The sequence below is a fragment of the Oncorhynchus nerka genome, linkage group LG27, assembly GCF_034236695.1.
Source record: "Oncorhynchus nerka isolate Pitt River linkage group LG27, Oner_Uvic_2.0, whole genome shotgun sequence".
Classification (NCBI taxonomy): domain Eukaryota; kingdom Metazoa; phylum Chordata; class Actinopteri; order Salmoniformes; family Salmonidae; genus Oncorhynchus; species Oncorhynchus nerka.
Window position 1 is genome coordinate 89,632,366 of NC_088422.1, and position 26,020 is coordinate 89,658,385.

Below are 26,020 nucleotides of genomic sequence, written 5' to 3' on the forward strand. Positions count from 1 at the left end.
ACACAGCAGACCTAGTCTACCCAGCAGACCCAGTAGACCCAGCAGACCAAGCAAACCCAGTCTACACAGCAGACCCAGTAAACCCAGTCTACACAGTAGACCCAGCAGACCCAACAGACCCAGCAGACACAGTAAACCCAGCAGACCCAGTCTACACAGCAGACCCAGTCTACCCAGCATACCCAGTCTACACAGTACCCAGCAGACCAGCAGAGACCCAGCAGACCCAGTCTACACAGCAGATCCAGACCCAGTCTACACAGCAGACCCAGTCTAGCAGACCCAGTCTACACAGCAGACCCAGTATATACACAGCAGACCCAGTCTACAGCAGCAGCAGACCCAGCAGAGACCTAGTCTAGCAGACTCCAGTCACAGCAGACCCAGCACCCAAAGCATACCCAGTCTACCACACCCAGCAGACCCAGCAGACCCAGTCTACCCAGACCCAGCAGACCCAGTGCAGACCCAGTCTACTCAGCAGACCCAGCATACCCAGTCTCCACAGCAGCAGACCCAGTCTACCCAGTGGACCCAGTCTACTCAGCAGACCCAGTCTACACAGCAGACCAGTCTACACAGCAGACCCAGCTCCAACCAGCAGACCCAGTAGTCCCAGCAGTTTGATGCTGCGCTCTATCAGAGCAGAAGTAATGTGTTGTGGATCAACAGCAGCAGCAGAGAGACCCAGCAAACCCAGTCTACCCAGCAGACCCAGTCTACACAGCAGACCCAGTCTACACAGCAGACCCAGCAGACCCAGTCTACCCAGCAGACCCAGTCTACACAGCAGACCCAGCAGACCCAGTAGACACAGCAGACCCAGTGAACCCAGTCTACACAGCAGACCCAGTAAACCCAGTCTACACAGTAGACCCAGCAGACCCAGCAGACCCAGTAAACCCAGTCTACCCAGCAGACCCAGTCTACACAGCAGACCCAGTCTACCCAGCATACCCAGTCTACACAGTAGACCCAGCAGACCCAGTCTACAGCAGATCCAGCAGACCCAGTCTACACAGCAGACCCAGCAGACCCAGTCTACCCAGCAGACCCAGCAGACCCAGTCTACACAGTAGACCCAGTCTACACAGCAGACCCAGAAGACCCAGTCTACCCAGCAGACCCAGTCTACACAGCAGACCCAGTCTACACAGCAGACCCAGCAGACCCAGTAGACACAGCAGACCCAGTGAACCCAGTCTACACAGCAGACCCAGCAGACCCAGTAAACCCAGTCTACACAGTAGACCCAGCAGACCCAACAGACCCAGCAGACCCAGTCTACACAGCAGACCCAGTACCCAGCAGACCCAGTCTACACCAGACCCAGTAGACCCAGCAGACCCAGTAAACCCAGTCTACCCAGCAGACCCAGTAAACCCAGTCTACACAGTAGACCCAGCAGACCCTTGAGACCCAGCAGACCCAGTAAACCCAGTCTACCCATTATACCCAGTCTACACAGTAGACCCAGCAGACCCAGTCTACCCAACAAACCCAGTCTACCCAGCAGACCCAGCAGACCTAGTCTACCCAGCAGACCCAGTCTAACCAGCAGACCCAATCTACCCAGCAAACCCAGTCTACACAGCAGACCCAGCAGACCCAGTCTACCCAGCAAACCCAGTCTACCCAGCAGACCCAGCAGACCTAGTCTACCCAGCAGACCCAGTCTACCCAGCAAACCCAGCAGACCCAGCAGACCTAGTCTACCCAGCAGACCCAGTCTTCCCAGCAGACCCAGTCTACCCAGCAGACCCAGTCTACCCAGCAGACCCAGTCTACACAGCAGACCCAGTCTACACAGCAGACACAGCAGACCCAGTATACACAGCAGACCCAGTCTACACAGCAGACCCAGCAGACCCAGTCTACACAGCAGACCCAGTCTACCCAGCAGACCCAGTAGACCCAGCAGACCAAGTAAACCCAGTCTACACAGCAGACCCAGTAAACCCAGTCTACACAGTAGACCCAGCAGACCCAACAGACCCAGCAGACCCAGTAAACCCAGCAGACCCAGTCTACACAGCAGACCCAGTCTACCCAGCATACCCAGTCTACACAGTACACCCAGCAGACCCAGTCTACCCAGCAGACCCAGTCTACACAGCAGACCCAGCAGACCCAGCAGACCCAGTCTACCCAGCAGACCCAGTCTACACAGCAGACCCAGCAGACCCAGCAGACCCAGTCTACCCAGCAGACCCAGTCTACACAGCAGACTCAGCAGACCCAGTAGACACAGCAGACAGAGTGAACCCAGTCTACACAGCAGACCCAGCAGACCCAGTAAACCCAGTCTACACAGTAGACCCAGCAGACCCAACAGACCCAGCAGACCCAGTAAACCCAGCAGACCCAGTAGACCCAGTCTACACATCATACCCAGTCTACACAGTAGACCCAGCAGCCCCAGTCTACACAGCAGATCCAGCAGACCCAGTCTACACAGCAGACCCAGTCTACCCATTCTACCCAGCAGACCCAGTATATACACAGCAGACCCAGTCTACCCAGCAGACCCAGCAGACCCAGTCTACACAGCAGACCCAGTCTACCCAGCAGACCCAGTAGACCCAGCAGACCAAGTAAACCCAGTCTACACAGCAGACCCAGTAAACCCAGTCTACACAGTAGACCCAGCAGACCCAACAGACCCAGCAGACCCAGTAAACCCAGCAGACCCAGTCTACACAGCAGACCCAGTCTACCCAGCATACCCAGTCTACACAGTACACCCAGCAGACCCAGTCTACCCAGCAGACCCAGTCTACACAGCAGACCCAGCAGACCCAGCAGACCCAGTCTACACAGCAGACCCAGCAGACCCAGTCTACACAGCAGACCCAGCATACCCAGTCTCCACAGCAGACCCAGTCTACCCAGTGGACCCAGTCTACTCAGCAGACCCAGTCTACACAGCAGACCCAGTCTACACAGCAGACCCAGTCTACCCAGCAGACCCAGTAGACACAGCAGACAAAGTGAACCCAGTCTACACAGCAGACCCAGCAGACCCAGTAAACCCAGTCTACACAGTAGACCCAGCAGACCCAACAGGCCCAGCAGACCCAGTAAACCCAGTCTACCCAGCAGACCCAGTCTACACAGCAGATCCAGTCTACACATCATACCCAGTCTACACAGTAGACCCAGCAGACCCAGTCTACACAGCAGATCCAGCAGACCCAGTCTACACAGCAGACCCAGTCTACACAGCAGACCCAGTCTACACAGCAGACCCAGTATATACACAGCAGACCCAGTCTACCCAGCAGACCCAGCAGACCCAGTCTACACAGCAGACCTAGTCAGCAGACCCAGTAGACCCAGCAGACCAAGTAAACCCAGTCTACACAGCAGACCCAGTAAACCCAGTCTACAGTAGACCCAGCAGACCCAACAGACCCAGCAGACACAGTAAACCCAGCAGACCCAGTCTACACAGCAGACCCAGTCTACCCAGCATACCCAGTCTACACAGTATACCCAGCAGACCCAGTCTACACAGTAGACCCAGCAGACCCAGTCTACACAGCAGATCCAGCAGACCCAGTCTACACAGCAGACCCAGTCTACACAGCAGACCCAGCAGACCCAGTCTACACAGCAGACCCAGTATATACACAGCAGACCCAGTCTACCCAGCAGACCCAGCAGACCCAGTCTACACAGCAGACCTAGTCTACCCAGCAGACCCAGTAGACCCAGCAGACCAAGTAAACCCAGTCTACACAGCAGACCCAGTAAACCCAGTCTACACAGTAGACCCAGCAGACCCTACAGACCCAGTAAACCCAGTCTACCCAGCAGACCCAGTCTACACAGCAGACCCAGTCTACCCAGCATACCCAGTCTACACAGTACACCCAGCAGACCCAGTCTACCCAGCAGACCCAGTCTACACAGCAGACCCAGCAGACCCAGTCTACCCAGCAGACCCAGTCTACACAGCAGACCCAGCAGACCCAGTCTACACAGCAGACCCAGTAAACCCAGTCTACACAGTAGACCCAGCAGACCCAACAGGCCCAGCAGACCCAGTAAACCCAGTCTACCCAGCAGACCCAGTCTACACAGCAGATCCAGTCTACACATCATACCCAGTCTACACAGTAGACCCAGCAGACCCAGTCTACACAGCAGATCCAGCAGACCCAGTCTACACAGCAGACCCAGTCTACACAGCAGACCCAGTCTACACAGCAGACCCAGTATATACACAGCAGACCCAGTCTACCCAGCAGACCCAGCAGACCCAGTCTACACAGCAGACCTAGTCTACCCAGCAGACCCAGTAGACCCAGCAGACCAAGTAAACCCAGTCTACACAGCAGACCCATAAACCCAGTCTACACAGTAGACCCAGCAGACCCAACAGACCCAGCAGACACAGTAAACCCAGCAGACCCAGTCTACACAGCAGACCCAGTCTACCCAGCATACCCAGTCACACAGTATACCCAGCAGACCCAGTCTACACAGTAGACCCAGCAGACCCAGTCTACACAGCAGATCCAGCAGACCCAGTCTACACAGCAGACCCAGTCTACACAGCAGACCCAGCAGACCCAGTCTACACAGCAGACCCAGTATATACACAGCAGACCCAGTCTACTCCAGCAGACCCAGCAGACCCAGTCTACACAGCAGACCTAGTCTACCCAGCAGACCCAGTAGACCCAGCAGACCAAGTAAACCCAGTCACACAGCAGACCCAGTAAACCCAGTCTACACAGTAGACCCAGCAGACCCTACAGACCCAGCAGACCCAGTAAACCCAGCAGACCCAGTCTACACAGCAGACCCAGTCTACCCAGCATACCCAGTCTACACAGTACACCCAGCAGACCCAGTCTACCCAGCAGACCCAGTCTACACAGCAGACCCAGCAGACCCAGTCTACCCAGCAGACCCAGTCTACACAGCAGACCCAGCAGACCCAGTCTACACAGCAGACCCAGCATACCCAGTCTCCACAGCAGACCCAGCAGACCCAGTCTACCCAGTGGACCCAGTCTACTCAGCAGACCCAGTCTACACAGCAGACCCAGTCTACACAGCAGACCCAGTCAACCAGCAGACCCAGTAGTCCCAGCAGTTTGATGCTGCGCTCTATCAGAGCAGAAGTAATGTGTTGTGGATCAATAGCAGCAGCAGAGAGACCCAGCAAACCCAGTCTACCCAGAGACCCAGTCTACACAGCAGACCCAGTCTACACAGCAGACCCAGCAGACCCAGTCTACCCAGCAGACCCAGTCTACACAGCAGACCCAGCAGACCCAGTAGACACAGCAGACCCAGTGAACCCAGTCTACACAGCAGACCCAGTAAACCCAGTCTACACAGTAGACCCAGCAGACCCAGCAGACCCAGTAAACCCAGTCTACCCAGCAGACCCAGTCTACACAGCAGACCCAGTCTACCCAGCATACCCAGTCTACACAGTAGACCCAGCAGACCCAGTCTACACAGCAGATCCAGCAGACCCAGTCTACACAGCAGACCCAGCAGACCCAGTCTACCCAGCAGACCCAGCAGACCCAGTCTACACAGTAGACCCAGTCTACACAGCAGACCCAGAAGACCCAGTCTACCCAGCAGACCCAGTCTACACAGCAGACCCAGTCTACACAGCAGACCCAGCAGACCCAGTAGACACAGCAGACCCAGTGAACCCAGTCTACACAGCAGACTCAGCAGACCCAGTAAACCCAGTCTACACAGTAGACCCAGCAGACCCAACAGACCCAGCAGACCCAGTCTACACAGCAGACCCAGTACCCAGCAGACCCAGTCTACACAGCAGACCCAGCAGACCCAGTAGACCCAGCAGACCCAGTAAACCCAGTCTACACAGCAGACCCAGTCTACCCAGCAGACCCAGTCTACACAGCAGACCCAGCAGACCCAGTCTACACAGCAGACCCAGCATACCCAGTCTCCACAGCAGACCCAGCAGACCCAGTCTACCCAGTGGACCCAGTCTACTCAGCAGACCCAGTCTACACAGCAGACCCAGTCTACACAGCAGACCCAGTCTAACCAGCAGACCCAGTAGTCCCAGCAGTTTGATGCTGCGCTCTATCAGAGCAGAAGTAATGTGTTGTGGATCAATAGCAGCAGCAGAGAGACCCAGCAAACCCAGTCTACCCAGCAGACCCAGTCTACACAGCAGACCCAGTCTACACAGCAGACCCAGCAGACCCAGTCTACCCAGCAGACCCAGTCTACACAGCAGACCCAGCAGACCCAGTAGACACAGCAGACCCAGTGAACCCAGTCTACACAGCAGACCCAGTAAACCCAGTCTACACAGTAGACCCAGCAGACCCAGTAAACCCAGTCTACCAGCAAACCCAGTCTACACAGCAGACCCAGTCTACCCAGCATACCCAGTCTACACAGTAGACCCAGCAGACCCAGTCTACACAGCAGATCCAGCAGACCCAGTCACACAGCAGACCCAGCAGACCCAGTCTACCCAGCAGACCCAGCAGACCCAGTCTACACAGTAGACCCAGTCTACACAGCAGACCCAGAAGACCCAGTCTACCCAGCAGACCCAGTCTACACAGCAGACCCAGTCTACACAGCAGACCCAGCAGACCCAGTAGACACAGCAGACCCAGTGAACCCAGTCTACACAGCAGACTCAGCAGACCCAGTAAACCCAGTCTACACAGTAGACCCAGCAGACCCAACAGACCCAGCAGACCCAGTCTACACAGCAGACCCAGTACCCAGCAGACCCAGTCTACACAGCAGACCCAGCAGACCCAGTAGACCCAGCAGACCCAGTAAACCCAGTCTACACAGCAGACCCAGTAAACCCAGTCTACACAGTAGACCCAGCAGACCCTTGAGACCCAGCAGACCCAGTAAACCCAGTCTACCCATTATACCCAGTCTACACAGTAGACCCAGCAGACCCAGTCTACCCAACAAACCCAGTCTACCCAGCAGACCCAGCAGACCTAGTCTACCCAGCAGACCCAGTCTAACCAGCAGACCCAATCTACCCAGCAAACCCAGTCTACACAGCAGACCCAGCAGACCCAGTCTACCCAGCAAACCCAGTCTACCCAGCAGACCCAGCAGACCTAGTCTACCCAGCAGACCCAGTCTACCCAGCAAACCCAGCAGACCCAGCAGACCTAGTCTACCCAGCAGACCCAGTCTAGCAGACCCAGTCTACCCAGCAGACCCAGTCTACCCAGCAGACCCAGTCTACACAGCAGACCCAGTCTACACAGCAGACACAGCAGACCCAGTCTACACAGCAGACCCAGTCTACACAGCAGACCCAGCAGACCCAGTCTACCCAGCAGACCCAGTCTACACAGCAGACCCAGCAGACCCAGTAGACACAGCAGACCCAGTGAACCCAGTCTACACAGCAGACCCAGTAAACCCAGTCTACAGACCCAGCAGACCCAGACCCAGTAAACCCAGTCTACCCAGCAGACCCAGTCTACACAGCAGACCCAGTCTACACAGCATACCCAGTCTACACAGTAGACCCAGCAGACCCAGTCTACACAGCAGATCCAGCAGACCCAGTCTACACAGCAGACCCAGCAGACCCAGTCTACCCAGCAGACCCAGCAGACCCAGTCTACACAGTAGACCCAGTCTACACAGCAGACCCAGAAGACCCAGTCTACCCAGCAGACCCAGTCTACAGCAGACCCAGTCTACCCAGCAGACCCAGCAGACCCAGTAGACACAGCAGACCCAGTGAACCCAGTCTACACAGCAGACTCCAGCAGACCCAGTAAACCCAGTCTACACAGTAGACCCAGCAGACCCAACAGACCCAGCAGACCCAGTCTAACAGCAGACCCAGTACCCAGCAGACCCAGTCTACACAGCAGACCCAGTCCCAGTAGACCCAGCAGACCCAGTAAACCCAGTCTACACAGCAGACCCAGTAAACCCAGCAGACCCAGCAGACTAGACCCAGCAGACCCAGTAAACCCAGTCTACCCATTATACCCAGTCTACACAGTAGACCCAGCAGACCCAGTCTACCCAACAAACCCAGTCTACCCAGCAGACCCAGCAGACCTAGTCTACCCAGCAGACCCAGTCTAACCAGCAGACCCAATCTACCCAGCAAACCCAGTCTACACAGCAGACCCAGCAGACCCAGTCTACCCAGCAAACCCAGTCTACCCAGCAGACCCAGCAGACCTAGTCTACCCAGCAGACCCAGTCTACCCAGCAAACCCAGCAGACCCAGCAGACCTAGTCTACCCAGCAGACCCAGTCTTCCCAGCAGACCCAGTCTACCCAGCAGACCCAGTCTACCCAGCAGACCCAGTCTACACAGCAGACCCAGTCTACACAGCAGACACAGCAGACCCAGTATACACAGCAGACCCAGTCTACACAGCAGACCCAGCAGACCCAGTCTACACAGCAGACCCAGTCTACCCAGCAGACCCAGCAGACCAAGTAAACCCAGTCTACACAGCAGACCCAGTAAACCCAGTCTACACAGTAGACCCAGCAGACCCAACAGACCCAGCAGACCCAGTAAACCCAGCAGACCCAGTCTACACAGCAGACCCAGTCTACCCAGCATACCCAGTCTACACAGTACACCCAGCAGACCCAGTCTACCCAGCAGACCCAGTCTACACAGCAGACCCAGAAGACCCAGCAGACCCAGTCTACCCAGCAGACCCAGTCTACACAGCAGACCCAGCAGACCCAGTCTACCCAGCAGACCCAGTCTACACAGCAGACCCAGCAGACCCAGTCTACACAGCAGACCCAGCATACCCAGTCTCCACAGCAGACCCAGCAGACCCAGTCTACCCAGTGGACCCAGTCTACTCAGCAGACCCAGTCTACACAGCAGACCCAGTCTACCCAGCAGACCCAGTAGACACAGCAGACAGAGTGAACCCAGTCTACACAGCAGACCCAGCAGACCCAGTAAACCCAGTCTACACAGTAGACCCAGCAGACCCAACAGACCCAGCAGACCCAGTAAACCCAGTCTACCCAGCAGACCCAGTCTACACAGCAGACCCAGTCTACACATCATACCCAGTCTACACAGTAGACCCAGCAGACCCAGTCTACACAGCAGATCCAGCAGACCCAGTCTACACAGCAGACCCAGTCTACACAGCAGACCCAGCAGACCAGTCTACACAGCAGACCCAGTATATACACAGCAGACCCAGTCTACCCAGCAGACCCAGTCTACACAGCAGACCCAGTCTACCCAGCAGACCCAGTAGACCCAGCAGACCAAGTAAAACCCAGTCTACACAGCAGACCCAGTAAACCCAGTCTACACAGTAGACCCAGCAGACCCAACAGACCCAGCAGACCCAGTAAACCCAGCAGACCCAGTCTACACAGCAGACCCAGTCTACCCAGCATACCCAGTCTACACAGTACACCCAGCAGACCCAGTCTACCCAGCAGACCCAGTCTACACAGCAGACCCAGAAGACCCAGCAGACCCAGTCTACCCAGCAGACCCAGTCTACACAGCAGACCCAGCAGACCCAGTCTACACAGCAGACCCAGCATACCCAGTCTCCACAGCAGACCCAGCAGACCCAGTCTACCCAGTGGACCCAGTCTACTCAGCAGACCCAGTCTACACAGCAGACCCAGTCTACACAGCAGACCCAGTCTAACCAGCAGACCCAGTAGTCCCAGCAGTTTGATGCTGTGCTCTATCAGAGCAGAAGTAATGTGCTATGGATCAATAGCAGCAGCAGAGAGACCCAGCAAACCCAGTCTACCCAGCAGACCCAGTCTACACAGCATACCCAGCAGACCCAGTCTACACAGCAGACCCAGTAGACACAGCAGACCCAGTGAACCCAGTCTACACAGCAGACCCAGCAGATCCAGTAAACCCAGTTTACACAGTAGACCCAGCAGACCCAGTAAACCCAGTCTACCCAGCAGACCCAGTCTACACAGCAGACCCAGTCTACCCAGCATACCCAGTCTACACAGTAGACCCAGCAGACCCAGTCTACACAGCAGATCCAGCAGACCCAGTCTACACAGCAGACCCAGCAGACCCAGTCTACCCAGCAGACCCAGTCTACACAGCAGTCCCAGTCTACACAGCAGACCCAGAAGACCCAGTCTACCCAGCAGACCCAGTCTACACATCAGACCCAGTCTACACAGCAGACCCAGCAGACCCAGTAAACCCAGTCTACACAGTAGACCCAGCAGACCCAACAGACCCAGCAGACCCAGTCTACACAGCAGACCCAGTCTACAAGACCCAGTCTACACAGCAGACCCAGTCTACACAGCAGACCCAGCAGACCCAGTCTACACAGCAGACCCAGCAGACCCAGTCTACACAGCAGACTCAGCAGACCCAGTAGACACAGCAGACAGAGTGAACCCAGTCTACACAGCAGACCCAGCAGACCCAGTAAACCCAGTCTACACAGTAGACCCAGCAGACCCAACAGACCCAGCAGACCCAGTAAACCCAGTCTACCCAGCAGACCCAGTCTACACATCATACCCAGTCTACACAGTAGACCCAGCAGCCCCAGTCTACACAGCAGATCCAGCAGACCCAGTCTACACAGCAGACCCAGTCTACACAGCAGACCCAGTATATACACAGCAGACCCAGTCTACCCAGCAGACCCAGCAGACCCAGTCTACACAGCAGACCCAGTCTACCCAGCAGACCCAGTAGACCCAGCAGACCAAGTAAACCCAGTCTACACAGCAGACCCAGTAAACCCAGTCTACACAGTAGACCCAGCAGACCCAACAGACCCAGCAGACCCAGTAAACCCAGCAGACCCAGTCTACACAGCAGACCCAGTCTACCCAGCATACCCAGTCTACACAGTACACCCAGCAGACCCAGTCTACCCAGCAGACCCAGTCTACACAGCAGACCCAGCAGACCCAGCAGACCCAGTCTACCCAGCAGACCCAGTCTACACAGCAGACCCAGCAGACCCAGTCTACACAGCAGACCCAGCATACCCAGTCTCCACAGCAGACCCAGTCTACCCAGTGGACCCAGTCTACTCAGCAGACCCAGTCTACACAGCAGACCCAGTCTACACAGCAGACCCAGTCTACCCAGCAGACCCAGTAGACACAGCAGACAAAGTGAACCCAGTCTACACAGCAGACCCAGCAGACCCAGTAAACCCAGTCTACACAGTAGACCCAGCAGACCCAACAGGCCCAGCAGACCCAGTAAACCCAGTCTACCCAGCAGACCCAGTCTACACAGCAGATCCAGTCTACACATCATACCCAGTCTACACAGTAGACCCAGCAGACCCAGTCTACACAGCAGATCCAGCAGACCCAGTCTACACAGCAGACCCAGTCTACACAGCAGACCCAGCAGACCCAGTCTACACAGCAGACCCAGTATATACACAGCAGACCCAGTCTACCCAGCAGACCCAGCAGACCCAGTCTACACAGCAGACCCAGTCTACCCAGCAGACCCAGTAGACCCAGCAGACCAAGTAAACCCAGTCTAGCAGACCCAGTAAACCCAGCAGACCCAGCAGACCCAGTCTACACAGCAGACCTAGTCTACCCAGCAGACCCAGTAGACCCAGCAGACCAAGTAAACCCAGTCTACACAGCAGACCCAGTAAACCCAGTCTACACAGTAGACCCAGCAGACCCAACAGACCCAGCAGACCCAGTAAACCCAGCAGACCCAGTCTACACAGCAGACCCAGTCTACCCAGCATACCCAGTCTACACAGTATACCCAGCAGACCCAGTCTACACAGTAGACCCAGCAGACCCAGTCTACACAGCAGATCCAGCAGACCCAGTCTACACAGCAGACCCAGTCTACACAGCAGACCCAGCAGACCCAGTCTACACAGCAGACCCAGTATATACACAGCAGACCCAGTCTACCCAGCAGACCCAGCAGACCCAGTCTACACAGCAGACCTAGTCTACCCAGCAGACCCAGTAGACCCAGCAGACCAAGTAAACCCAGTCTACACAGCAGACCCAGTAAACCCAGTCTACACAGTAGACCCAGCAGACCCAACAGACCCAGCAGACCCAGTAAACCCAGCAGACCCAGTCTACACAGCAGACCCAGTCTACACCAGCATACCCAGTCTACACAGTATACCAGCAGACCCAGTCTACACAGTAGACCCAGCAGACCCAGTCTACACAGCAGATCCAGCAGACCCAGTCTACACAGCAGACCCAGTCTACACAGCAGACCCAGCAGACCCAGTCTACACAGCAGACCCAGTATATACACAGCAGACCCAGTCTACCCAGCAGACCCAGCAGACCCAGTCTACACAGCAGACCTAGTCTGCCCAGCAGACCCAGTAGACCCAGCAGACCAAGTAAACCCAGTCTACACAGCAGACCCAGTAAACCCAGTCTACACAGTAGACCCAGCAGACCCTACAGACCCAGCAGACCCAGTAAACCCAGCAGACCCAGTCTACACAGCAGACCCAGTAAACCCAGTAAACCCAGTCTACACAGCAGACCCAGTAAACCCAGTCTACACAGTAGACCCAGCAGACCCTACAGACCCAGCAGACCCAGTAAACCCAGCAGACCCAGTCTACCCAGCAGACCCAGTAAACCCAGTAAACCCAGTCTACCCATTATACCCAGTCTACACAGTAGACCCAGCAGACCCAGTCTACCCAACAAACCCAGTCTACCCAGCAGACCCAGCAGACCTAGTCTACCCAGCAGACCCAGTCTAACCAGCAGACCCAATCTACCCAGCAAACCCAGTCTACACAGCAGACCCAGCAGACCCAGTCTACCCAGCAAACCCAGTCTACCCAGCAGACCCAGCAGACCCTAGTCTACCCAGCAGACCCAGTCTACCCAGCAAACCCAGCAGACCCAGCAGACCTAGTCTACCCAGCAGACCCAGTCTTCCCAGCAGACCCAGTCTACCCAGCAGACCCAGTCTACCCAGCAGACCCAGTCTACACAGCAGACCCAGTCTACACAGCAGACACAGCAGACCCAGTATACACAGCAGACCCAGTCTAACAGCAGACCCAGCAGACCCAGTCTACACAGCAGACCCAGTCTACCCAGCAGACCCAGCAGACCAAGTAAACCCAGTCTACACAGACCCAGTAAACCCAGTCTACACAGTAGACCCAGCAGACCCAACAGACCCAGCAGACCCAGTAAACCCAGCAGACCCAGTCTACACAGCAGACCCAGTCTACCCAGCATACCCAGTCTACACAGTACACCCAGCAGACCCAGTCTACCCAGCAGACCCAGTCTACACAGCAGACCCAGAAGACCCAGCAGACCCAGTCTACCCAGCAGACCCAGTCTACACAGCAGACCCAGCAGACCCAGTCTACCCAGCAGACCCAGTCTACACAGCAGACCCAGCAGACCCAGTCTACACAGCAGACCCAGCATACCCAGTCTCCACAGCAGACCCAGCAGACCCAGTCTACCCAGTGGACCCAGTCTACTCAGCAGACCCAGTCTACACAGCAGACCCAGTCTACCCAGCAGACCCAGTAGACACAGCAGACAGAGTGAACCCAGTCTACACAGCAGACCCAGCAGACCCAGTAAACCCAGTCTACACAGTAGACCCAGCAGACCCAACAGACCCAGCAGACCCAGTAAACCCAGTCTACCCAGAGACCCAGTCTACACAGCAGACCCAGTCTACACATCATACCCAGTCTACACAGTAGACCCACAGACCCAGTCTACACAGCAGATCCAGCAGACCCAGTCTACACAGCAGACCCAGTCTACAGCAGACCCAGCAGACCCAGTCTACAGACCCAGTATATACACAGCAGACCCAGTCTACCCAGCAGACCCAGTCTACACAGCAGACCCAGTCTACCCAGCAGACCCAGTAGACCCAGCAGACCAAGTAAACCCAGTCTACACAGCAGACCCAGTAAACCCAGTCTACACAGTAGACCCAGCAGACCAACAGACCCAGCAGACCCAGTAAACCCAGCAGACCCGGTCTACACAGCAGACCCAGTCTACAGCATGCCCGGTCTACCAGTACCCAGCAGACCCAGTCTACCCAGCAGACCCAGTCTACACAGCAGACCCAGAAGACCCAGCAGACCCAGTCTACCCAGCAGACCCAGTCTACACAGCAGACCCAGCAGACCCAGTCTACACAGCAGACCCAGCATACCCAGTCTCCACAGCAGACCCAGCAGACCCAGTCTACCCAGTGGACCCAGTCTACTCAGCAGACCCAGTCTACACAGCAGACCCAGTCTACACAGCAGACCCTAACCAGCAGACCCAGTAGTCCCAGCAGTTTGATGCTGTGCTCTATCAGAGCAGAAGTAATGTGCTATGGATCAATAGCAGCAGCAGAGACCCAGCAAACCCAGTCTACCCAGCAGACCCAGTCTACACAGCATACCCAGCAGACCCAGTCTACACAGCAGACCCAGTAGACACAGCAGACCCAGTGAACCCAGTCTACACAGCAGACCCAGCAGACCCAGTAAACCCAGTTTACACAGTAGACCCAGCAGACCCAGTAAACCCAGTCTACCCAGCAGACCCAGTCTACCCAGCAGACCCAGTCTACCCAGCATACCCAGTCTAGTAGACCCAGTCTACCCAGCAGATCCAGCAGACCCAGTCTACACAGCAGACCCAGCAGACCCAGTCTACCCAGCAGACCCAGTCTACACAGCAGACCCAGTCTACACAGCAGACCAGAAGACCCAGTCTACCCAGCAGACCCGTCTACATCGGACCCAGTCTACACAGCAGACCAGCAGACCCAGTAAACCCAGTCTACACAGTAGACCCAGCAGACCCAACAGACCCAGCAGACCCAGTCTACACAGCAGACCCAGTCTACAAGACCCAGTCTGCACAGCAGACCAGTCTACACAGCAGACCCAGCAGACCCAGTCTACACAGACCCAGCAGACCCAGTCTGCAGCAGACTCAGCAGACCCAGTAGACACAGCAGACAGAGTGAACCCAGTCTACACAGCAGACCCAGCAGACCCAGTAAACCCAGTCTACACAGTAGACCCAGCAGACCCAGACCCAGCAGACCCAGTAAACCCAGTCTGCCCAGCCCAGTCTACCATACCCAGTCTACACAGTAGCCCAGCAGCCCCAGTCTACACAGTCAGCAGACCCAGTCTACACAGCAGACCCAGTCTACCCCAGTCTACACAGCAGACCCAGTCCAGCAGACCCAGTCTACACAGCAGACCCAGTCTACCCAGCAGACCCAGCAGACCCAGCAGACCCCCAGTCTACACAGCAGACCCAGTAAACCCAGTCTGCACAGTAGACCCAGCAGACCCAGACCCAGTGCCCAGTAAACCCAGCAGACCCAGTCTACACAGCAGACCCAGTCTACCCAGCAGACCCAGTCTACACAGACACCCAGCAGACCCAGTCTGCCAGCAGACCCAGTCTACACAGCAGACCCAGCAGACCCAGCAGACCCAGTCTACCCAGCAGACCCAGTCTACACAGCAGACCCAGCAGACCCAGTCTACACAGCAGACCCAGCAGACCCAGTCTCCCAGCAGACCCAGTCTACCCAGTGGGGCGCAGTCTACTCAGCAGACCCAGTCTACACAGCAGACCCAGTCTACACAGCAGACCCAGTCTACCCAGTCTACCCAGTAGACCAGCAGACAAAGTGAACCCAGTCTACACAGCAGACCCAGCAGACCCAGTAAACCCAGTCTACACAGTAGACCCAGACCCAGTCTACCCAGTAAACCCAGTCTACCCAGCAGACCCAGTCTACACACAGATCCAGTCTACACATCATACCCAGTCTACACAGTAGACAGACCCAGTCTACCAGCAGATCCAGCAGACCCAGTCTACACAGCAGACCCAGTCTACACAGCAGACCCAGCAGACCCAGTCTACACAGCAGACCCAGTATATACACAGCAGACCAGTCTACCCAGCAGACCCAGCAGACCCAGTCTACACAGCAGACCTAGTCTGCCCAGCAGACCCAGTAGACCCAGCAGACCAAGTAAACCCAGTCTACACAGCAGACCCAGTAAACCCAGCAGACCCAGTAGACCCAGTCTACACAGACCTAGTCTACCCAGCAGACCCAGTAGACCCAGCAGACCAAGTAAACCCAGTCTACACAGCAGACCCAGTAAGCCCAGTCTGCACCCCTGCTTGAACCCAACAGACCCAGAGACCCAGTAAACCCAGCAGACCCAGTCTACACAGCAGACCCAGTCTACCCAGCATACCCAGTCTGCAGTATACCCAGCAGACCAGTCTACAGTAGACCCAGCAGACCCAGTCTACACAGCAGATCCAGCAGACCCAGTCTACACAGCAGACCCAGTCTACACAGCAGACCCAGCAGACCCAGTCTACACAGCAGACCCAGTATACCACAGCAGACCCAGTCTACCCAGCAGACCCAGCAGACCCAGTCTACACAGCAGACCTAGTCTGCCCAGCAGACCCAGTAGACCCAGCAGACCAGTAAAACCCAGTCTGCACAGCAGACCCAGTAAACCCAGTCTGCACAGTAGACACAGCAACAGACCCAGCAGACCCAGTAAACCCAGTCTACACAGCAGACCCAGTCTACCCAGCATACCCAGTCTACACAGTATACCCAGCAGACCCAGTCTACACAGTAGACCCAGCAGACCCAGTCTACACAGCAGATCCAGCAGACCCAGTCTACACAGCAGACCCAGTCTACAGCAGACCCAGCAGACCCAGTCTACACAGCAGACCCAGTATATACACAGCAGACCCAGTCTACCCAGCAGACCCAGCAGACCCAGTCTACACAGCAGACCTAGTCTACCCAGCAGACCCAGTAGACCCAGCAGACCAAGTAAACCCAGTCTACACAGCAGACCCAGTAAACCCAGTCTACACAGTAGACCCAGCAGACCCTACAGACCCAGCAGACCCAGTAAACCCAGCAGACCCAGTCTACACAGCAGACCCAGTCTACCCAGCATACCCAGTCTACACAGTACACCCAGCAGACCCAGTCTACCCAGCAGACCCAGTCTACACAGCAGACCCAGCAGACCCAGTCTACCCAGCAGACCCAGTCTACACAGCAGACCCAGCAGACCCAGTCTACACAGCAGACCCAGCATACCCAGTCTCCACAGCAGACCCAGCAGACCCAGTCTACCCAGTGGACCCAGTCTACTCAGCACCCAGTCTACACAGCAGACCCAGTCTACACAGCAGACCCAGTCTAACCAGCAGACCCAGTAGTCCCAGCAGTTTGATGCTGCGCTCTATCAGAGCAGAAGTAATGTGTTGTGGATCAATAGCAGCAGCAGAGAGCCCAGACCCAGTCTACCCAGCAGACCCAGTCTACACAGCAGACCCAGTCTACACAGCAGACCCAGCAGACCCAGTCTACCCAGCAGACCCAGTCTACACAGCAGACCCAGCAGACCCAGTAGACACAGCAGACCCAGTGAACCCAGTCTACACAGCAGACCCAGTAAACCCAGTCTACACAGTAGACCCAGCAGACCCAGCAGACCCCCAGTCTACCCAGCAGACCCAGTCTAGCAGACCCAGTCTACAGCATACCCAGTCTACACAGTAGACCCAGCAGACCCAGTCTACACAGCAGATCCAGCAGACCCAGTCTACACAGCAGACCCAGCAGACCCAGTCTACCCAGCAGACCCAGCAGACCCAGTCTACACAGTAGACCCAGTCTACACAGCAGACCCAGAAGACCCAGTCTACCCAGCAGACCCAGTCTACACAGCAGACCCAGTCTACACAGAGACCCAGCAGACCCAGTAGACACAGCAGACCCAGTGAACCCAGTCTACACAGCAGACCCAGCAGACCCAGTAAACCCAGTCTACACAGTAGACCCAGCAGACCCAACAGACCCAGCAGACCCAGTCTACACAGCAGACCCAGTACCCAGCAGACCCAGTCTACACAGCAGACCCAGCAGACCCAGTAGACCCAGCAGACCCAGTAAACCCAGTCTACACCAGACCCAGCAGACCCAGTAAACCCAGTCTACACAGTAGACCCAGCAGACCCTTGAGACCCAGCAGACCCAGTAAACCCAGTCTACCCATTATACCCAGTCTACACAGTAGACCCAGCAGACCCAGTCTACCCAACAAACCCAGTCTACCCAGCAGACCCAGCAGACCTAGTCTACCCAGCAGACCCAGTCTAACCAGCAGACCCAATCTACCCAGCAGACCCAGTCTACACAGCAGACCCAGCAGACCCAGTCTACCCAGCAAACCCAGTCTACCCAGCAGACCCAGCAGACCTAGTCTACCCAGCAGACCCAGTCTACCCAGCAAACCCAGCAGACCCAGCAGACCTAGTCTACCCAGCAGACCCAGTCTTCCCAGCAGACCCAGTCTACCCAGCAGACCCAGTCTACCCAGCATACCCAGTCTCCACAGCAGACCCAGTCTACACAGTGACGCCAGTCTACCAGCAGACCCAGTCTACACAGCAGACCCAGTCTACACAGCAGACCCAGTCTACCCAGCAGACCCAGTAGACACAGCAGACAAAGTGAACCCAGTCTACACAGCAGACCCAGCCCAGTAACCCAGTCTACACAGTAGACCCAGTCTACCCAACAGGCCCAGCAGACCCAGTAAACCCAGTCTACCCAGTCTACACAGCAGATCCAGTCTACACATCATACCCAGTCTACACAGTACCCAGACCCAGTCTACACAGCAGATCCAGCAGACCCAGTCTACACAGCAGACCCAGTCTACACAGCAGACCCAGCAGACCCAGTCTACACAGCAGACCAGTATACCACAGCAGACCCAGTCTACCCAGCAGACCCAGCAGACCCAGTCTACACAGCAGACCTAGTCTACCCAGCAGACCCAGTAGACCCAGCAGACCAGTAAACACAGTCTACACAGCAGACCCAGTAAACCCAGTCTACACAGTAGACCCAGTCCCAACAGACAGACCCAGTAAACAGACCCAGCAGAGACCCAGTCTACCCAGCCCAGCAGACCCAGTCTACACAGCAGACCCAGTCTACACAGCCCCCAGTCTACACAGCAGACCCAGTCTACACAGCAGACAGCAGACCCAGTCTACACAGCAGACCCAGTATATACAGACCCAGTCTAAGCAGACCCAGCAGACCAGTCTACCCAGCAGACCCAGTAGACCCAGCAGACCAAGTAAACCCAGTCTACACAGCAGACCCAGAAACCCAGTCTACACAGTAGACCCAGCAGACCCTACAGACCCAGCAGACCCAGTAAACCCAGCAGACCCAGTCTACACAGCAGACCCAGTCTACCCAGCATACCCAGTCTACACAGTACACCCAGCAGACCCAGTCTACCCAGCAGACCCAGTCTACACAGCAGACCCAGCAGACCCAGTCTACCCAGCAGACCCAGTCTACACAGCAGACCCAGCAGACCCAGTCTACACAGCAGACCCAGCATACCCAGTCTCCACAGCAGACCCAGCAGACCCAGTCTACCCAGTGGACCCAGTCTAGCAGACCCAGTCTACACAGCAGACCCAGTCTACACAGCAGACCCAGTCTAACCAGCAGACCCAGTAGTCCCAGCAGTATGACAGAGCCAATAGCAGCAGCAGAGGGAAACCCAGCAAACCCAGTCTGCCCAGCAGACCCAGTCTACACAGCAGACCCAGTCTACACAGCAGACCCAGTCTACCCAGCAGACCCAGTCTACACAGCAGACCCAGCAGACCCAGTAGACACAGCAGACCCAGTGAACCCAGTCTACACAGCAGACCCAGTAAACCCAGTCTACACAGTAGACCCAGACCCAGTCAGACCCAGTAAACAGACCCAGCAGACCCAGTCTACACAGACCCAGTCTACCCAGCAGACCCAGTCTACACAGTAGACCCAGCAGACCCAGTCTACACAGCAGATCCAGCAGACCCAGTCTACACAGCAGACCCAGCAGACCCAGTCTACCCAGCAGACCCAGCAGACCCAGTCTGCACAGCCCAGTCTACACAGCAGACCCAGAAGACCCAGTCTACCCAGCAGACCCAGTCTACACAGCAGACCCAGTCTACACAGCAGACCCAGCAGACCCAGTAGACACAGCAGACCCAGTGAACCCAGTCTACCAGCAGACCCAGACCCAGAAACCCAGTCTACACAGTAGACCCAGCAGAACAGACCCAGCAGACCCAGTCTACACAGCAGACCCAGTACCCAGACCCAGTCTACACAGCAGACCCAGCAGACCCAGTAGACCCAGCAGACCCAGTAAACCCAGTCTACACAGCAGACCCAGCAGACCCAGTAAACCCAGTCTACACAGCCCAGCAGACCCTTGAGACCCAGCAGACCCAGTAAACCCAGTCTACCCATTATACCCAGTCTGCACAGTAGACCCAGCAGACCCAGTCTACCCAACAAACCCAGTCTACCCAGCAGACCCAGCAGACCTAGTCTACCCAGCAGACCCAGTCTAACCAGCAGACCCAATCTACCCAGCAAACCCAGTCTACACAGCAGACCCAGCAGACCCAGTCTACCCAGCAAACCCAGTCTACCCAGCAGACCCAGCAGACCTAGTCTACCCAGCAGACCCAGTCTACCCAGCAAACCCAGCAGACCCAGCAGACCTAGTCTACCCAGCAGACCCAGTCTTCCCAGCAGACCCAGTCTACCCAGCAGACCCAGTCTACCCAGCAGACCCAGTCTACACAGCAGACCCAGTCTACAGCAGACACAGCAGACCCAGTATACACAGCAGACCCAGTCTACACAGCAGACCCAGCAGACCCAGTCTACACAGCAGACCCAGTCTACCCAGCAGACCCAGTAGACCCAGCAGACCAAGTAAACCCAGTCTACACAGCAGACCCAGTAAACCCAGTCTACACAGTAGACCCAGCAGACCCAACAGACCCAGCAGACCCAGTAAACCCAGCAGACCCAGTCTACACAGCAGACCCAGTCTACCCAGCATACCCAGTCTAGCAGTACCCAGCAGACCCAGTCTACCCAGCAGACCCAGTCTACACAGCAGACCCAGAAGACCCAGCAGACCCAGTCTACCCAGCAGACCCAGTCTACACAGCAGACCCAGCAGACCCAGTCTACCCAGCAGACCCAGTCTACACAGCAGACCCAGCAGACCCAGTCTACACAGCAGACCCAGCATACCCAGTCTCCACAGCAGACCCAGCAGACCCAGTCTACCCAGTGGACCCAGTCTACTCAGCAGACCCAGTCTACACAGCAGACCCAGTCTACCCAGCAGACCCAGTAGACACAGCACAGAGTGAACCCAGTCTACACAGCAGACCCAGTAAACCCAGTCTACACAGTAGACCCAGCAGACCCAACAGACCCAGCAGACCCAGTAAACCCAGTCTACCCAGCAGACCAGTCTACACAGCAGACCCAGTCTACACATCATACCCAGTCTACACAGTAGACAGAACCCAGTCTACACAGCAGATCCAGCAGACCCAGTCTACACAGCAGACCCAGTCTACACCAGACCCAGCAGACCCAGTCTACACAGCAGACCCAGTATATACACAGCAGACCCAGTCTACCCAGCAGACCCAGTCTACACAGCAGACCCAGTCTGCCCAGCAGACCCAGTAGACCCAGCAGACCAAGTAAACCCAGTCTACACAGCAGACCCAGTAAACCCAGTCTACACAGACCCAGCAGACCCAACAGACCCAGCAGACCCAGTAAACCCAGCAGACCCAGTCTACACAGCAGACCCAGTCTACCCAGCATACCCAGTCTACACAGTACAGCAGACCCAGTCTACCCAGCAGACCCAGTCTACACAGCAGACCCAGAAGACCCAGCAGACCCAGTCTACCCAGCAGACCCAGTCTACACAGCAGACCCAGCAGACCCAGTCTACACAGCAGACCCAGCATACCCAGTCTCCACAGCAGACCCAGCAGACCCAGTCTACCCAGTGGACCCAGTCTACTCAGCAGACCCAGTCTACACAGCAGACCCAGTCTACACAGCAGACCCAGTCTAACCAGCAGACCCAGTAGTCCCAGCAGTTTGATGCTGTGCTCTATCAGAGCAGAAGTAATGTGCTATGGATCAATAGCAGCAGCAGAGAGACCCAGCAAACCCAGTCTACCCAGCAGACCCAGTCTACACAGCAGACCCAGCAGACCCAGTCTACACAGCAGACCCAGTAGACACAGCAGACCCAGTGAACCCAGTCTACACAGCAGACCCAGCAGACCCAGTAAACCCAGTTTACACAGTAGACCCAGCAGACCCAGTAAACCCAGTCTACCCAGCAGACCCAGTCTACACAGCAGACCCAGTCTACCCAGCATACCCAGTCTACACAGTAGACCCAGCAGACCCAGTCTACCCAGATCCAGCAGACCCAGTCTACACAGCAGACCCAGCAGACCCAGTCTACCCAGCAGACCCAGTCTACACAGCAGACCCAGTCTACACAGCAGACCCAGCAGACCCAGTCTACCCAGCAGACCCAGTCTACACATCAGACCCAGTCTACACAGCAGAGAAACCCAGTCTACACAGCCCAGACCCAACAGACCCAGCAGACCAGTCTACACAGCAGACCCAGTCTACCCCAGTCTACACAGCAGACCAGTCTACACAGCAGACCCAGCAGACCCAGTCTACACAGCAGACCCAGCAGACCCAGTCTACACAGCAGACTCAGCAGACCCAGTAGACACAGCAGACAGAGTGAACCCAGTCTCCAGCAGACCCAGCAGACCAGTAAACCCAGTCTACACAGTAGACCCAGCAGACCCAACAGACCCAGCAGACCCAGTAAACCCAGTCTACCCAGCAGACCCAGTCTACCCAGCAGACCCAGTCTACACATCATACCCAGTCTACCCAGTAGACCCAGCAGCCCCAGTCTACCAGCAGATCCAGCAGACCCAGTCTACACAGCAGACCCAGTCTACACAGCAGACCCAGTATACCAGCAGACCCAGTCTACCCAGCAGACCCAGCAGACCCAGTCTACACAGCAGACCCAGTCTACCCAGCAGACCCAGTAGACCCAGCAGACCAGTAAACCCAGTCTACACAGCAGACCCAGTAAACCCAGTCTACACAGTAGACCCAGCAGACCCAACAGACCCAGCAGACCCAGTAAACCCAGCAGACCCAGTCTACACAGCAGACCCAGTCTACCCAGCATACCCAGTCTACAGCAGCAGACCCAGTCTACCCAGCAGACCCAGTCTACACAGCAGACCCAGCAGAGACCCAGCAGACCCAGTCTACCCAGCAGACCCAGTCTACACAGCAGACCCAGCAGTCCCAGTCTACACAGCAGACCCAGCATACCCAGTCTCCACAGCAGACCCAGTCTACCCAGTGGACCCAGTCTACTCAGCAGACCCAGTCTACACAGACCCAGTCTACACAGCAGACCCAGTCTACCCAGCAGACCCAGTAGACACAGCAGACAAAGTAACCCAGTCTACACAGCAGACCCAGCAGACCCAGTAAACCCAGTCTACACAGTAGACCCAGCAGACCCAACAGGCCCAGCAGACCCAGTAAACCCAGTCTACCCAGCAGACCCAGTCTACACAGCAGATCCAGTCTACACATCATACCCAGTCTACACAGTAGACCCAGCAGACCCAGTCTACACAGCAGATCCAGCAGACCCAGTCTACACAGCAGACCCAGTCTACACAGCAGACCCAGCAGACCCAGTCTACACAGCAGACCCAGTATATACACAGCAGACCCAGTCTACCCAGCAGACCCAGCAGACCCAGTCTACACAGCAGACCTAGTCTACCCAGCAGACCCAGTAGACCCAGCAGACCAAGTAAACCCAGTCTACACAGCAGACCCAGTAAACCCAGTCTACACAGTAGACCCAGACCCAACAGACCCAGCAGACCCAGTAAACCCAGCAGACCCAGTCTACACAGCAGACCCAGTCTACCCAGCATACCCAGTCTACACAGTATACCCAGCAGACCCAGTCTACACAGTAGACCCAGCAGACCCAGTCTACACAGCAGATCCAGCAGACCCAGTCTACACAGCAGACCCAGTCTACACAGCAGACCCAGCAGACCCAGTCTACACAGCAGACCCAGTATATACACAGCAGACCCAGTCTACCCAGCAGACCCAGCAGACCCAGTCTACACAGCAGACCTAGTCTACCCAGCAGACCCAGTAGACCCAGCAGACCAAGTAAACCCAGTCTACACAGCAGACCCAGTAAACCCAGTCTACACAGTAGACCCAGCAGACCCTACAGACCCAGCAGACCCAGTAAACCCAGCAGACCCAGTCTACACAGCAGACCCAGTCTACCCAGCATACCCAGTCTACACAGTACACCCAGCAGACCCAGTCTACCCAGCAGACCCAGTCTACACAGCAGACCCAGCAGACCCAGTCTACCCAGCAGACCCAGTCTACACAGCAGACCCAGACCCAGTCTACACAGCAGACCCAGCATACCCAGTCTCCACAGCAGACCCAGCAGACCCAGTCTACCCAGTGGACCCAGTCTACTCAGCAGACCCAGTCTACACAGCAGACCCAGTCTACACAGCAGACCCAGTCTAACCAGCAGACCCAGTAGTCCCAGCAGTTTGATGCTGCGCTCTATCAGAGCAGAAGTAATGTGTTGTGGATCAATAGCAGCAGCAGAGAGACCCAGCAAACCCAGTCTACCCAGCAGACCCAGTCTACAGCAGACCCAGCAGACCCAGTCTACACAGCAGACCCAGCAGACCCAGTCTACCCAGCAGACCCAGTCTACACAGCAGACCCAGCAGACCCAGTAGACACAGCAGACCCAGTGAACCCAGTCTACACAGCAGACCCAGTAAACCCAGTCTACACAGTAGACCCAGCAGACCCAACAGACCCAGCAGACCCAGTAAACCCAGTCTACCCAGCAGACCCAGTCTACACAGCAGACCCAGTCTACCCAGCATACCCAGTCTACACAGTAGACCCAGCAGACCCAGTCTACACAGCAGATCAGCAGACCCAGTCTACAGACCCAGCAGACCCAGTCTACCCAGCAGACCCAGCAGACCCAGTCTACACAGTAGACCCAGTCTACCCAGACCCAGCATACCCAGTCTCCACAGCAGACCCAGCAGACCCAGTCTCCCAGCAGCAGACCCAGTTTGATGCTGCGCTCTACAGAGCAGAAGTAGTGTTGATCCCAGTCTACCCAGCAGACCCAGTCTACACAGCAGACCCAGTCTACACAGCAGACCCAGCAGACCCAGCTCCCAGCAGACCCAGTCTACACAGCAGACCCAGCAGACCCAGTAGACACAGCAGACCCAGTGAACCCAGTCTACACAGCAGACCCAGTAAACCCAGTCTACACAGTAGACCCAGCAGACCCAACAGACCCAGCAGACCCAGTAAACCCAGTCTACCCAGCAGACCCAGTCTAGCAGACCCAGTCTACCCAGCAGACCCAGCAGGACCCAGCAGACCCAGTCTACACAGCAGATCCAGCAGACCCAGTCTACACAGCAGACCCAGCAGACCCAGTCTACCCAGCAGACCCAGCAGACCCAGTCTACACAGTGACCCAGTCTACACAGCAGACCCAGAAGACAGTCTACCCAGCAGACCCAGTCTACACAGCAGACCCAGTCTACACAGCAGACCCAGACCCAGTAGACTAGCAGACCCAGTGAACCCAGTCTACACAGCAGACCCAGCAGACCCAGTAAACCCAGTCTACACAGTAGACCCAGACCCAGACCCAGCAGACCCAGTCTACACAGCAGACCCAGCCCAGCAACAAGTAAACCCAGTCTACCCACAGCCCAGTCTACACAGTAGACCCAGCAGACCCAGTCTACCCACAGCAGACCCAGCAGACCCAGTCTACCCAGCAGACCCAGTCTAACCAGCAGACCCAATCTACCCAGACCCAGTCTACACAGACCCAGCAGACCCAGTCTACCCAGCAAACCCAGTCTACCCACAGACCCAGCAGACCTAGACCCA